Source organism: Neomonachus schauinslandi, chromosome 4 (assembly GCF_002201575.2).
Source record: "Neomonachus schauinslandi chromosome 4, ASM220157v2, whole genome shotgun sequence".
NCBI classification, from domain to species: Eukaryota; Metazoa; Chordata; class Mammalia; order Carnivora; family Phocidae; genus Neomonachus; species Neomonachus schauinslandi.
In genome coordinates, this window is record NC_058406.1 from 140,575,488 (window position 1) to 140,590,571 (window position 15,084).

The 15,084-nt window shown below is 35.6% G+C and overlaps 1 protein-coding gene across 1 annotated transcript in view; it reads left to right on the plus strand.

The window, feature by feature from the left end:
* CNBD1 (cyclic nucleotide binding domain containing 1) overlaps positions 1-15,084 on the plus strand; it is a 328,386-nt gene that overhangs the window by 175,408 nt on the left and 137,894 nt on the right. The gene's annotated exons all lie outside the window — the stretch shown is intronic.

A 15,084-nucleotide genomic window follows, 5' to 3' on the forward strand; every position in this document is an offset into this window, starting at 1 on the left:
AAAGAAAGAAAGAAAGAAAGAAAGAAAGAAAGAAAGAAAGAAAGAAAAGAAAAAGAAAGAAAGAAAAGAGACCATGCCATATGGGACAACATGGATGAACTGAGAGGATATAATACCAAGTGAAATAGCCAGACACAGAGATAAATACTGCCTAATCTAACTTATGTATGAAATGTAAAAATGTTGAACTCATAGTATCAGAGAGGAGAATAGTGTTTACATGGGTGGGGGTGGGAGTGTGGTGGTGAAATGGGAGTTGGTGGTCGGAGAATAAAAACTTTGTTATAAAATAAACAAGTTCTGGAAACCTAATATACAGCATGGTGACTATATTTAATAATAATTTACTGTATAGGGGCGCCTGGGTTGCTCAGTTGGTTAAGCAACTGCCTTCCGCTCAGGTCATGATCCTGGAGTCCCGGGATCGAGTCCCATGTCGGGCTCCCTGCTCAGCAGGGAGTCTGCCTCTCTCTCTGACCCTCCCCCCTCTCATGCTCTCTGTCTCATTCTCTCTCAAATAAATAAATAAATAAAATCTTAAAAAAAATTTACTGTATATTTGAAACTTACTGAGGGAATAGATCTCAAGTTTTCTCATCCTCCACACAAAAAATGGTAACTGTAAGAGGTAATGGCTATGTTAAATAACTTGATTATGGATATCATTTCACAATATATTGGTATATCCAAATATCACATTGTACATCTTAATTATATACAATTTTTATTTGTTGATCAAACTTCAATTAAGCTGGGGGAAAAGTGTAATATGTAGATGGTAGTCTTAGTCTGTTCAGGCTGCTATAATAAAATACTACAGAATGTATTGTGTGGCTTATAAACAAAAAACATTCAGTTCTCACAGCTTTGGTGTTAGAACTCAGAGCTCTGGGTGCCAGCATGGTTATCTGAGGGGCCTTTTCTGGGTCACAGACTTCTCATTTTATCTTTACAGGATGAAAAGGGAAAGGACTTCTTTGAGGTTTCTTTTATAAAACACTAATCCCATTTAGGAGGGCTCCATCCTTCATTGCATAAGCACCTCCCAGTGGCCTCATCTTCTAACACTATCCCTTTGGGAGTTAGAATTCTAACATGTGAATTTGGGGAGGGACACAAACATGGAGACCATAACAATGGTGTTGTTTCATGAAGAAAATTAAAACAAGGAAAGGGAATATACTATCTCTACCTATCATCATGCAAGCCCAATGTATGGTCCCCTAGCCACTCTAGGTTTACCCCTAGGTTTACTCTTGTGGAGACAAGAGTGTAATTATAGAAGGAAGGAACTATTAGGGCTTAGCTAAAGAGGAAAGCTAAGGAGACATTTTTGGAAATTGTGATAGCCCAAATTTCACTTAATTCACAATTTTGTGTAGAACTAATCTTATATTCCTTTCAAGGAGGTTCCAGGTTGATAACTCCTAACCAGCTCTGCACATTAAACCCATCTATCCTCTAAAAATTCCAAATGCATATATATAATCCTACCCTCACATTGACTTTCTGGTATTCCTATGGTGGATTTTCAGATTATTTTTATTTTGCAGATTTTCTATAGTAAACATACAATAGTTCTTTTAAAAAAGAAGATCATAAAATAAGATCTCAGAGTTAAATAAAACATTATATTTTTGCTTTGAGGGAAACTTGGTAGTTTCAGGAAATTGTGTTCTATTTTGCCTCCTTTATGGTTTTTAATCTAGCCATATTCCTAATTTAAAATAATATCAAAACAATTTCCAAAAAATAAACACTAGATGCAAGGAAAGTAATTATATTAATATAATTTTATTAACATTTTTTAGAAGGATGTTCTATAGCATCCCTGTATCTGGTCAATTTTGAAAAACAGTGGTTTGGGGTTGTATGCTCACATAAGTTTTTTACCTGACTGGTTAGCTATTTACTCTACAGGTTGTTGATGGCTTTTCTAATTGGAAGGAAAAGATGTAGTTACTCACCACAACATAAAATATTGAAAAGTGACACAAGGAAAGCACTTTACTAGTCTCTTGGGAAAGAAAATTGCTTATCTGTAATTGTTTTGTTCTCTGAAGAAATATATCATACTGCCATTTCCACATGAATTTTCAGGATATAGTGTGACCCACTATTTTAATGTCAATGGAAACAAGCCCTTGTAGAGTTTCTCAGCCTTTTGTATGCTCTAGTTAACCTGAGGGACATGTAAGCTATAATTTGTAGAGAGAGACAGCAGTATGACATGGAGGAGGTAGGGATTAATTTGTAAGTCATGTCCCAGCATGCAGGAGACAAATTATGGACAGAAGCACTGGGAATAGGAAAAAGAAAAGTAAAAGTAAAATATGCACCCATCACCTCATGTAAAAGTAGACATTGATTAAATGAATATCATAAAATTCCAAATAGACTGGTATGTGGAGCCTTGGTGAGAAGCATAACTAATTGTTCATTCATTTCATGACTACTGGTTGCTCATGTACAGTGTATCAGGCTCTTGTTCATCAATGAAGACACATTAGTGAGCAGGGCAGATGTAGTTGCTGCATTTACATAGAATATATAACTAAATAAGCAATTGTGATAATGTAAGTTGGAGAGAGGTAGGCTATACTTTGAGATCTGTACAAGGGCATCTCATCTCATTTTGGGAGGCCCCAGAAGAAATGAAATGTATGAAAAATAAATAAAGGGGTGTAGTGGACAGAAGGTTTAGAAAACTCCAGAAAGAATTTATGAGAAGGCCAGCAAGAAAGAGGGCTGAAATGAACGATGTTCAAGATGGATGAAATATGGCATGGGGCACATGAGTGTTGAGAGTAGGATGGGGCAGGCAGCAGGCACAGAGCATCATGTTAAGTTTGAACTGACACCCAAAGAAGTTCAAAAGCATTCTTTTTTGTACAATTATTTATCAAATGCCTAACATTTTTAAGCTACTTAAGATAAAAGATAAAAAATATTTTCTAACATCTAGTTATTCCCATTTGATAAAATGGACAGTCAAATAAAACCAACAGTAATACACAGTGAAAAGTGATATGATTGCAAGAGCTTAAAAGCTCTAACGAAACACAGCAGGGGCACCTGGGTGGCTCAGTCAGTTGAGCATCTGCTTTTGGCACAGGTCACGATCTCAGAGTCCTGTAATCAAGCCCCACATTGGACACCCTTCTTAGTGAGGAGTCTGCTTTTCCCTCTCCCTCTGCTCCTCCCCCCCCCCCCGGCTCATTCTCTCTCTCTCTCTCAAATAAATAAATAATCTACAAAAAAAGAGAAAGAAATAAAGAAAGAAACACAGCAGTGGAAGAGTAGGAAGGGAAGTCTAGGGGCTGAGAAAAACTGAAGAGGTGAACTTGAATCGAGTCTTAAAGGGTCATGGGAAGCTAGTGAAGCAGAGGAGGGAAGTATGTTTAAGCAGTGGGGACTGCATGTCCAGTGGTTTAGAAGCATGAGAGAATAAGTTCTGTTCAGAACTGCAAGTGAAATGTTTTTAATACAGCATTTTCCAAAGTCTGGCTTAGGAAACATCCCTCAAGATGATCTGGAAACAAATGCATGGCCTATCTCCTTCTTGGAAAGTCATAATGTCCATTAGCATATTAAGAGATCTGAAGCTACCCTACAGTGAGGAAACCTGTTTTCCTTTATTTGGTCCAAAATTTCTCAAAATTGTTTGATCATAGAATTTCCTCTACTGAGATCTCTTTTTGTTTTACTTATTTATTTTTTTCCAGATTTAAATGTTTGTTTGTTTATTTATTTATTATATTATGCTAGTCACCATACAGTACTTCATTAGTTTTTGATGTAGTATTCCATGATTCATTGTTTGCATATAACACCCAGTGTTCATTGCAGTACTTGCCCTCCTTAATACCCATCACCGGGCTAACCCATCCCCCTACCCCCCACCCCTCTAAAACCCTTAGTTTGTTTCCCGGAGTCCATAGTCTCTCATGATTCATCTCACCCTCTGATTCCACCTCTTCATTTTTCCCTTCCTTCTCCTAATGTCCTCCATGCTATTCCTTATGTCCCACATATAAGTGAAACCATATGGTAATTGTCTTTCTCTGCTTGACTTATTTCACTTAGAATAATCTCCTTCAGTTCCATCCATGTCAATGCAAAGTTGGGTATTCATCCTTTCTGATGGCTGAGTAATATTCCATTATATATATGGACCACATCTTCTTTATCCATTTGTCTGTTGAAGGGCATCTCAGCTCCTTCCACAGTTTGGCTATTGTGGATATTGCTGCTATGAGCATTGGAATTCATATTCCCCTTTTTGTTCTAAAACTTATTAACATTCTATGAAACACACTTTGAAATTGATAGCAAGACCTAGACAGGGTGACAAGGGAGTGTCAGAGGATGGGGCTACAGGAGAAGCTCTAGAGGTCAGTTCATTAAGGCCTTAGTTGGCCAGGCTGGTCATTAGGGGAGAACACTCCTGATGTTTTCTTCCAGTTGAATGGTACTCTATTAATGTGATACACCCAGCCTTACTTACTCCACTCTAAGGCGGTTGTGTGGAACCACCTCTCTGAGAAGTAAACTTAGATAGATTTAAACGGAAGCATTGACATACCTTCACCCATTTCTCTTTTTTAAATTAAACTTACAATTTTTTTTTCAGTTTTGTAAAAACATTTAGCATGAGATCTATTCTCTTAACAAAATTTTAAGTGCACAATACAGTATTGGTAACTGTAGGGAAAATGTTGTATAGTAGGTACTTAGAAGCTAATTATCTTGCATAACTGAAACTTTATACCTGTTGAATAGCAACTCCCCATTTCTCCCTCCCCTCAGCCCTAGGCAACCACCATTCTACTCTTTGTTTCTATGCATTTGAGTATTTCAGATACCTCATGTAAGTGTTATCATGCAATATTTGTTGTTTTGTGACTGGCTTATTTCACTTAGCATAATGTCCTCAAGATTCATCCATATTGTCACATGTAGCAGGATTTTTTTTAAATGTTTAAATAATACTTCACTGAATGCATATATACACTATACTTTCTTTATCCATTCATCTGTTGATGGATAATAGGTTGTTTTTACATATTGGCTATTGTGGATAATGTTGCAAAGAATATGACAATATTGGTATCTCTTACAGCTAGTATTTTCATTTCTTCTGGATGAAAACCAGAAATGGGATTACTGGATCATATGATATTCTTTTTTTTTTTTTAAAGATTTTATTTATTTATTTGAGAGAGAGAGTGAGAGAGAGAGAGCACAAGAGGGGGGGAGTGGGAGAGGGAGAAGCAGACTCCCTGCTGAGCAGGGAGCCCAATGCGGGACTCGATCCGGGGACTCCAGGATCATGACCTGAGCCGAAGGCAGTCGCTTAACCAACTGAGCCACCCAGGTGCCCCTCATATGATATTCTTATTTTTAATTTTTTGATGACCTTCCATACTGTTTTCCATGGTGCCTACACTTTTATACATTCCCACCAACACTGTACAACAATTCTAATCACTGTACATCCTCACCATCATTTTTATTTCTTGTTTTTATAATAGCCATTCTAACAAGTATGAGATGATACCTCATTGAGGTTTTATTTGCATTTCCCTGTTGATTAGTGATGTTGAGCATATACCTGTTTTTCTTATACCTTTATATGTTGAGCATATACCTGTTTTTCATATACCTGTTGGGCATATGTATGTCTTCATTGAGAAATATCTACTCAAATCCTTTCCACTTAAAAAAATTTGTTTTTTGCATTATTGAATTGAAGGAGTGCCTTATATATTACCCTTTATTAGATACATAGTTTGCAAATATTTTCTCCCATTCCATAAGTTGCTTTTTATTTTGTTGATATTCTTTTGCTGTGCAAAAGCTTTTTAGTTTGATATGGTCCCATTTATCAGTTTTTGCTTTTGGTGTCACATACAAGAAATCATTGCCAAGACTAATGTCTGGCATAAAAACAGACATACAAATAGAACAGAACAGAGTGTCCCAAAATAAAATCACATATACAGTCAACTGACTTCAGACAAGGGAACCACGAATGTGGAGAAAGGATAGTCTCTTCAACAAAGTGGGGAAACTGGATACCCATATGCAAAAGAATGAAATTGTACACATCTTAAAACATACACAAAAATCAACTCAAAATGAATTAAAGACTTAAAGATAAGACAAGAAACTGTAAAACTCTTAGAAGAAACCATTCCTTCTCTCCAGATGTGCTGCTAGCTAGGAGAACCTTCTCCAGATGGGAAGAATTGCTTTGGTTCAGCACTGCCTGGGACTGGGAGGGTAATTTTCCTGATTTTTGGTATTCAGTATTGAGGCATACTTGATTGTAAGTATAAGCCATATTTCCACCACAGCTTCATCAGTAATAAAGGAGATGCTTTAGTTATCCATCTCTCATGCTGTTGTTTTATTTCTCAATATCTTCATAGTTTGGCAGGTAAGGAGGTGGTATTTATTGTCCTCTAAGAGATCCAGACATTAAGGAATTCGGTCTTTATCTGATAGATAATGGGAGCCACTAAAGTGTTTTACCAGTGAGCCACAGTTAGATTTGCATTTAGCAGCTTTAGTGACAGTATAGAAGAGGGGGCACAAACAGAAGCTGAGAAACCAATTAAAAACGACAGCATGGATCCAGGCAAGAAATGATCAGATCTTGAACTATACCAATGGCAGCATTAATATCAATAAGGGGTTATGAACATGAAATATATTTAGGAGGTTGAAGCAGTAGAACTAGGACACTGAGTAAATGGATGATGCAAGAGAGAAAAAGTTGAGGACAACTCCCACATTTCTGAATGAAGGTGAATTACATTTGGTTTGGTGGAAATGTAAAACTCTATTTCCAGCATACTGAGCTGGGCATGCTTTAAGAACATTCAAGTAGACTTGTCTAGTTGCTTATTGTATACATATATTTGTCTGAAGTTCAGAGACATTTTTAGCCAGGAACTACACACACAGCAGCTGTTCACTTATTAGTGGTTTGGAGTCATAGTGTCAATCACTCTTAGGGAGAGTGTGTGGATAGTAATTTGTTTTGTCCATAAGTATTTCCATATTTTATTTTTATTTTTTAAAGATTTTGTTTATTTGTTTATTTATCTATTTATTTGAGAGAGAGAGAGAGAGAGCACCAAGAGGGGGAGGATCAGAGGGAGAAGCAGATTCCCCTCTGAGCGGGGAGCCTGATGCAGCTGGATCCTGGGACGCCGGGATCATGACCTGAGCCTGAGGCAGATACTTAGCCAACTGAGCCACCCAGGCACCCCTACATGTTTTAAATGTATCTGATAAAATGCACTTGTAATCAGACACATACACAAATATGTCTTTGTGGTTTACTATTTTAATTATTTTTTTGCAGGGCATATATTCAAAGTATGGTGCTGTGTAATGCTCTTTGACAAATTTAAAGATTTATTTATTTATTTATTTATTTATTTATTTATTTATTTATTTGAGAGAGAGAGAGTGTGGGTGAGCAGGGATGAGGGGCAGAGGAACAGGGAGAGAGAGAATCCTCAAGCAGAGTCCCCACTAAGCTCAGAGCCTGACACAGGGCTCAATCCCAGGACCCTGGAATCATGACCTGAGCTGAAAGCCAGAGTTGGCCACTTAACCAACTGAGCCACCCAGGTGCCCCTTCTGACAAATTTAATTTTAGTCAGGTCTAGAGTTTTAGTCTACTATGGAAATAAAGAACAGAGAATCATGGTGCTCTTATTCTCTTCTTTGTTTCTCCCATAAAAGGTCAAATTCGAAGCATAGTGTCCTATAGTAATTTTAAGTCAGAAACTCAGTTCCTTGCTGGAATTCTAGCAGAAATTAAGTAGAAAAAAGAAAAGTACGCTTTTTTTCTATATGCATTTGGGGAAGAGAAGCTGTCTAAGATCTAGAATTTGATGAAAGTTGCTTTTTTTGGAGTAAGGCCTGTGACTCCTTGCATAGGGGGTGTTCTTAGGATAGTAAAGCTTGGGGCAACTGTCTGCATGCTTGAGCTTTAATGGCAGATGTACCTGCAGATGAACATTATCTTAATAAACAGTCCTCTCCAAAAAGCAAGTTAATGTTGCAGATTTATCAGCAATTGTTTATGCACCATTTGATTTCTGAGATTTAAAGTTGATTAACAATACTATTTCTTTTCTAATCAGCTTTTTAATCATTGGTCTATCTGGCTGATTTTGAATAATTTATGCAGGAAGATTGTGTCTGTGTTTGTCCATATGTTCTGATAAATCTGAAAATAATAGAAAATAATATTATAGTAGTAAATATGGAGCATACACAGTGCAAAACAACACAATGAAAAATCTTAACACCAATGGCTGATTTGATGTCTGTTGCAATTGCAGAATGCAGGCCAAAAGTCACCATCTTGGCCAAAGTTAAGGGATACGTTGGTACCCCCACATTGTGATTGTCCTTGTTACTTGGGAGTCATTGACAATTGCCTACATATATAGGCACATTTGATTTTCTTTTGCATTTAGCAGACTGCAGCAGGATGTGTTTTGGCTGACATAAAAAAACATAGTAATAATGTTCTTCTCTTGCCCTTCCCCATCTCATTTTTGAAGTGCCTCTACACAGGGAGGTTTGCCTGGAGGCTTGAATGGATACGCAGGGCTACTTTTCCTGCCAAACAAGCTCAGGCAGGGCAAAAAGGGATCTCACAATCCTGAAGGCTTGGTTGTGAGTTTGGAGTGTGAATAATTGACATATTTTCATTCCTAGCATATTTGCTTATTTTTCCTTTTACTGGGCAGAGCAACCTATTTGATTTTTGAAATGCAAAAAAAAAATGTTTGGTATGGGTAAATAGATTTCTTATTTGATATATCTCATAATCTTGGAGTAAACCAAAAGGAGGCCATATATTCTTCTTGTCAATAGCATAGGCTTTGGAGTCAGGCAAACAAATTAAGGATTCACTAATTGCTTTATATGACTATGAGCACATTACTAAACTTATGATACTTCTTTGGTGTTTTGTTTTTTAATCTATAAATTTGGGTTAATGAAGCTTAGATCATAGGTTTTTATACAAAATGTAATGAGTTATGTACAAAGTACTGATAGTGTCTGATCCTCAGAAGGTACTCAATAAACAGGGTCTGCCTATAGTATTACTAATTTAACCTTAGAATTGATCTCTTTCAAGTCAAACTGCCTGGCATAAAAAATCTCAACTCCACAACTCCACACTTCAGTAGCTTTGACCTTGGATAAGTTATGTAACATCTCTGTGCCTCCATTTCCTCTTTTGCTTAAGATCTACTCTTTAGGTACTTGAATAGATTAAATGAGTTAATACAAAAAGCCATTGGAACAGCTCTAGGCATGTGGCGAACCCTTAATTTTTTTTGTAAAATGGATTATATGTATATCAAAATTACTATCAGTGTATGGTGATGTCAAAGATATCATAGGAAACTTATGAAAGCTTGATTTCATTCAATGAAGTTTATGCTGAACAGTAAGCTATATTCATTCTTTACATAAATTGGAGAATTGGGGGTCTTTCCAGACACAGAGCTCTCTGCGATCATACAACAAAGTAATGGATACTCTGGTACTGTATTTAAACATTTTTAAATCTGAGTTTAGTGCTTCTCAATACTACATAAATATTGTGAGCATGATATCAATCCAAGAGTTTACATTTAGTACACATTTCTGGAGTAAAAGAGAGTGAGCAAGAACTAAAGCAAAACCATTCCTTAGCAAGCACTTTTCATTGTTATGCAAGTGACGTTATGCAGAAAATAACATATCTCATTTTCCAAGCAATTTAATAGTCTGCCAGTTATCATTTGGCAGGATCAAGCTATAAATCTGTTTTTACATAATTTGAGGAGGGATTATGGCATCCATTACTTATTTCAATCTTTTTTTAGTTTCTAGTAACTTTTTTTTGTAGTTAACGAGCTGCCAAATCCTTAGTTTTATAGTAGAATCTGAGTGTATCATTTCACTTGTTGCATTTCAGTGGATGTTTATTTGCATTAGATTATGAAAGGTTAATGTTGAATTTCAAATAAGTATAGAATCAGGTTCTATTAGTACCTGCTATAATCCTTGCCAGTGCATAATCCTTCAAGCTATATTTTATAAATGCCAGTTGCTTTTGTTGATTTAAATGAGGCATAAGAATATTCTTTTAGTTTAGCACAAAACTGTACATAAAAACCCATCAGATAATTTTTAGGAACTTTCATGGGATATAAAAGAAATGAGGTTGATTCAAAAATTATTCTTCTAGCTTCTATGGGAAGTAGAATTAAAGCGGTGAAGTCATAATTGATGAAATACAACGTGGTGCAGTGGGGGGCAGAGCTCTTGGCTGTGGCTTTTCTGTTTGTGTAGTTTTATGGGTCAGGGAGGGAATGAGAGATAAAGGAACTCTCACTTCCACGTCTGCCTTCTTCTTGGAAACATGATAAATCTTTGTCCTGCCTTTTGAGGTCACGTGTGACTAGCTTTGAGTCTGCCATAGTGTGGAAGTTGCTCTTCTGGACACAGTTTCTGCTGTCATCAACTCAAGGCTCTTGGTCCATCTTCTGAAAACATCATGGCTGTGCCTGGACTGCCAGCTCTTAGCTTTGTATTTCTGCTTCCCAAATTATTTATATACTTGTTTCTGACTGTTGAGGGTCTCCTCTGATCAAGGCACTGCACTGGGATACCCTTATTCCAACTAATGGCATAATAACATTTACAATTAAAAGTAAGTGCTTATATTTTTAATATTTAAAAAACAACTATATATGAATGCCAACACAAATAACATCAACAAAAGAACTCTTGTCCTTGCATGGGGATCAAGAAAGTAGCATGCTAAGTGAAATAAGTCAGACAGAGAAAGACAAATACCATATGATCTCTCTCATATGAAGATTAAAAAGCACAACAAAACAAAAAATAAGTTCATAGATACAGAGAACAGATTGGTGGTTGTTAAAGACAGGGGGTGGGGTGTGGGAGAAATGGATGAGGAATCAAAGGTTAAAAAAGAGAAAAATCGCTAATTCACAAGTAAAATCACAAATAAAAAAATGCATGGGCTAATAAATCTATTATAAAAAGGTTAACCTAATAGTAATTTAAAAAGGCAAATTAAAAAATGAGCTAAAAGAAAAAGAAACCATGGAGCTCAAAAGAAGTGGCACAATATTTTTTAGGTGCTGAAAGGGAACTATCAATTCAAAATATCCTTCAGGAATGAAGCAGGAATCAAGACATTCTCAAATGAAGGAACCCTAAGAGAATTTGTCACCAGCAGATCTACCCCAGGAGAAAAAAATGGCTAAAGAAAGTTCTCTAAACTTAGGCAATGTCAAAAGAAGGAATCTTGGAACATCCGGAAAGAGGGAAGTCACACAAACAGCAAAAATGTGGGTAGACTTTCTTCTCCTCCTGAGTATTCTAATTATGTTTCATGGTTGAAATAAAAATTATAACACTCTCTAATATTATTCTAAATTCATACACAGGGAACATTTAAAACAATTATAAACGGAGAAGGATAGAAGACGTAAAAAGAGGTAAAGTTTCTATATTTCACTTAAACTTGTAAAACCCCAGGAGATTTTGACAAATTCTGTACATGTAACATAATACCTAGAGCAACCACTAAAAAAAAGCCATACAAAGAAATGCACTCAAAAATACTGTAAATTTCAACAGATACTGTTGGGACAACTGGATAAACACATGTAAAAGAATGAAGTGAAGCCCTTAGTTCACACCATATACAAAAATAAATAAATAAATAATTTAGATGGATCAAATACTTAAATGTAAGAAGTAACACTTAGAAGAAAACACTTAGAAGAAGGAATCAATCATAACTTTGGATTTGACAAGGGATTATTAGTTATGATACTAAAGCAAAAGTAACAAAAGGAAAAAAAATATAAATTGGACTTTATCAAAATTTAAAACTTTTGTGCTTTGTGGATCACTACCAAGAAAATGAAGACAACCCACAGAATGTAAAAAAAAAAAAAGAGAGAGAGAAAGAGAAAGATATACCAGGAAAACATGAAGCCATAAAACTCCTAGAAGAGAACATATGCAGTAATTTCTTTGACATTGGCCAAGTAGCATTTTTCTAGATATGTCTTCTCAGTCAAGGAAGGCAAGAGCAAAAATAAATTATTGGGACTACCTCAAAATAAAAAACTTTTGCACAGTAAAGGAAACCATTAAAAAACCAAAAGGCAGGGGCGCCTGGGTGGCTCAGTTGGTTAAGCGACTGCCTTCGGCTCAGTCATAATCCTGGAGTCCCGGGATCGAGTCCCGCATCGGGCTCCCTGCTTGGCAGGGAGTCTGCTTCTCCCTCTGACCCTCCTCCCTCTCATGCTCTCTGTCTCTCATTCTCTCTCTCAAATAAATAAATAAAATCTTTAAAAAAAAAAAAAACAACAAAAGGCAATCTACTGAATGGGAGAAGATATTTTCAAATGATATATTCAATAAGGGATTAGTATCTAAAATATATAAAGAATTTATACAACTCAGCACTTAGGGGGGAAAAGTAATCTGATTTAAAAATAGAGGACCTGAGTAGACATTTTTTCAGAGAAGACATACAGATGGCCAACAGACAGATGAAAAGATGCTCAACATCACTCATCGTTAGGGAAATGCAAATCAAAACCACAGTGAGATATCACCTTATACCTGTTAGAATGGCTAAAATTTAAAAATACAAGAAATAACAGGTGTTGGTGAGGATATGGAGAAAAAGGAATCCACATGCACTATTGGTGGGAATGTAAATTGGTGCAGCCAATGTGGAAAACAGTGTGGAAGTTCCCCCCAAAATTAAAAATAGAAATACCATATAATGTAAATATTGTGGATATTTCCCCAAAGAAAACAAAAACACTAATTTGAAAAGATATGTGCACCTTATATTTATCCAAGTGCCCATTGACAGAGGAATGGATAAAGAATGTGGCATATATGTCTATATATATAATGTGGCATATATATAATGGGATATTATGCAGCCATAAACAAAGAACAAGACCTTGCCATTTGCAACAACATGGTTGGACCTAGAAGTTATTATTCTAAGGAAATAAGACTGAGAAAGAGAAATGCCATATGATTTCACTTATATGTGGAATCTAAAAAACAAAACAAATGAGTAAACAAAAACAGAATTAGACCTATAAATACAGAGAACAAACTAATGGTTGCCAGAGGAGAGGGGGGTGAATGGATGAATAAAATGAGTTTAGGGGAGTGGGAAATACAGGCTTCCAGATGAATAAGTCATGGAAGTAAAAGGTACAGTATGGAGAATACAGTTAATGGTGTTATAAAGTATTGTATGGTGACAAATGGTAGCTACACTTATGATGAACATAGCATAACATACAGAGTTGTTGAGTCACTATGTTGTACACCTGAAACTATTGTAGCATTGTGTGTCAACTATACTCAAATTTTTTTTAAAAAATGAGTAAATAAATAAGTAAAATTAGTAAAACCAAACTCATAGAAACACAGAACTGATTGGTGGTTGCCAGGTGCAGAGTAATGGGTGATGCTGATCTGGTTATAAGATGAGTAAGTTCTGGGGGTGTAATGTACAATATGGTAACTATAATTAACAATGTCGTATTGTATATTTGAAAGCTGCTAAAAGAGTAGGACTTTAAAGTTCTCACTTCAAAAAACACTATGTGAGACAATGGATATATATACATATATATATATACACTTTTAAGATTTATTTATTTGAGAGAGAGAGAGCGCATATGGGGGTGAAGGGCAGAAGGAGAGAGAGTCTTAAGCAGACTCCCACTGGTTGCAGAATCCTCTGTGGGGCTTGATCTCACGACCCTGAGATCAGGACCTGAGCCCAAACCAAGAGTCAGGTGCCCTGAGGCAATGCATATATTAACTAACCTTACTGTTGTAATCATTTTGTAATATATACATATATCAAATCATTATGTTGTATCCATGATAATTATGCAGTTATATGTCAATTAGATCTGAAAGCTGGAGAAATGTTTAAAAATTGAATAAAATTTATTCTGAAATATTAAAAAAAAAATCTGGCCACTAAGAGGCACAATCCATCATGTCCTAAAACGCAGTTTAAAGTACAGTGTGTGATCCTATTCCCTTGTGTCTATCTTGGCCTAGAATCTTTATCCTTATGGCATAAAAATATTTCAAAGTTTATAGCTGCAATTGCAATTGTTTTACTTTTTGTGCTTTGTTTTAAATGAATTGATTTTTAAATAAATTAGCATTTTGTTAAAAAACCAAGATATATCAGGCAAATACTAACTAAAGGAAAGCTGGTGTAATTGTATTGATTTTAGACAAAATAGACTGTAAGGCAACAATTATTATATGAACCTTATATAATGAGGTTTAATTCATCAGGAAGATACCGTAGTTCTACAGTTGTAGATACCTACTAAAAGAGCATCCAAATATATAAAGATTCACGGAACTACAGAGAAAAAATTAAAAAAAAAAAGGGTAGTGTGGTTTTCCATCAGGACGAGACTACGTATCTGATGTTTAAGCTCAGAAAATATGTCCTCTCTAAACATGTCCATATACATGTTTTCTTGTGTGTAAATTATCCAGTAAACTGCCTTAAAAATATCTGCAAGATGATTATTTTTTGTCATTTTGGAGCGTTTCTGTACTCCAAGCTATTTTTGTGCAAATAATATTGTAAAAAAACCATTTCCAAATGCTACCCATAAGAACAAACCCTTAAGTATTTTAATTTTACTCAAAATTAAATTTATATTTTTCTAAAATATATTACTAAATATGTAAATATATTACATCTCTCATAGGTGTAAATAACAGAAGGATGGAAAATACAAGAGGAGGCTTTTACAATATATTTTTCTTCAGTTCTAGCTTCTAATACCAACTTTATCACAAAACAATATTCATCAACACCATCTAAAAATCAAATACTGAAAAAAGAAGTATACAGATGTCCTCTATGATCTTATTTGTAGAAGAGTGACATAGACATGAAGGTCAAAATTGATTAAGCCCTTGAATCATCAATATGTT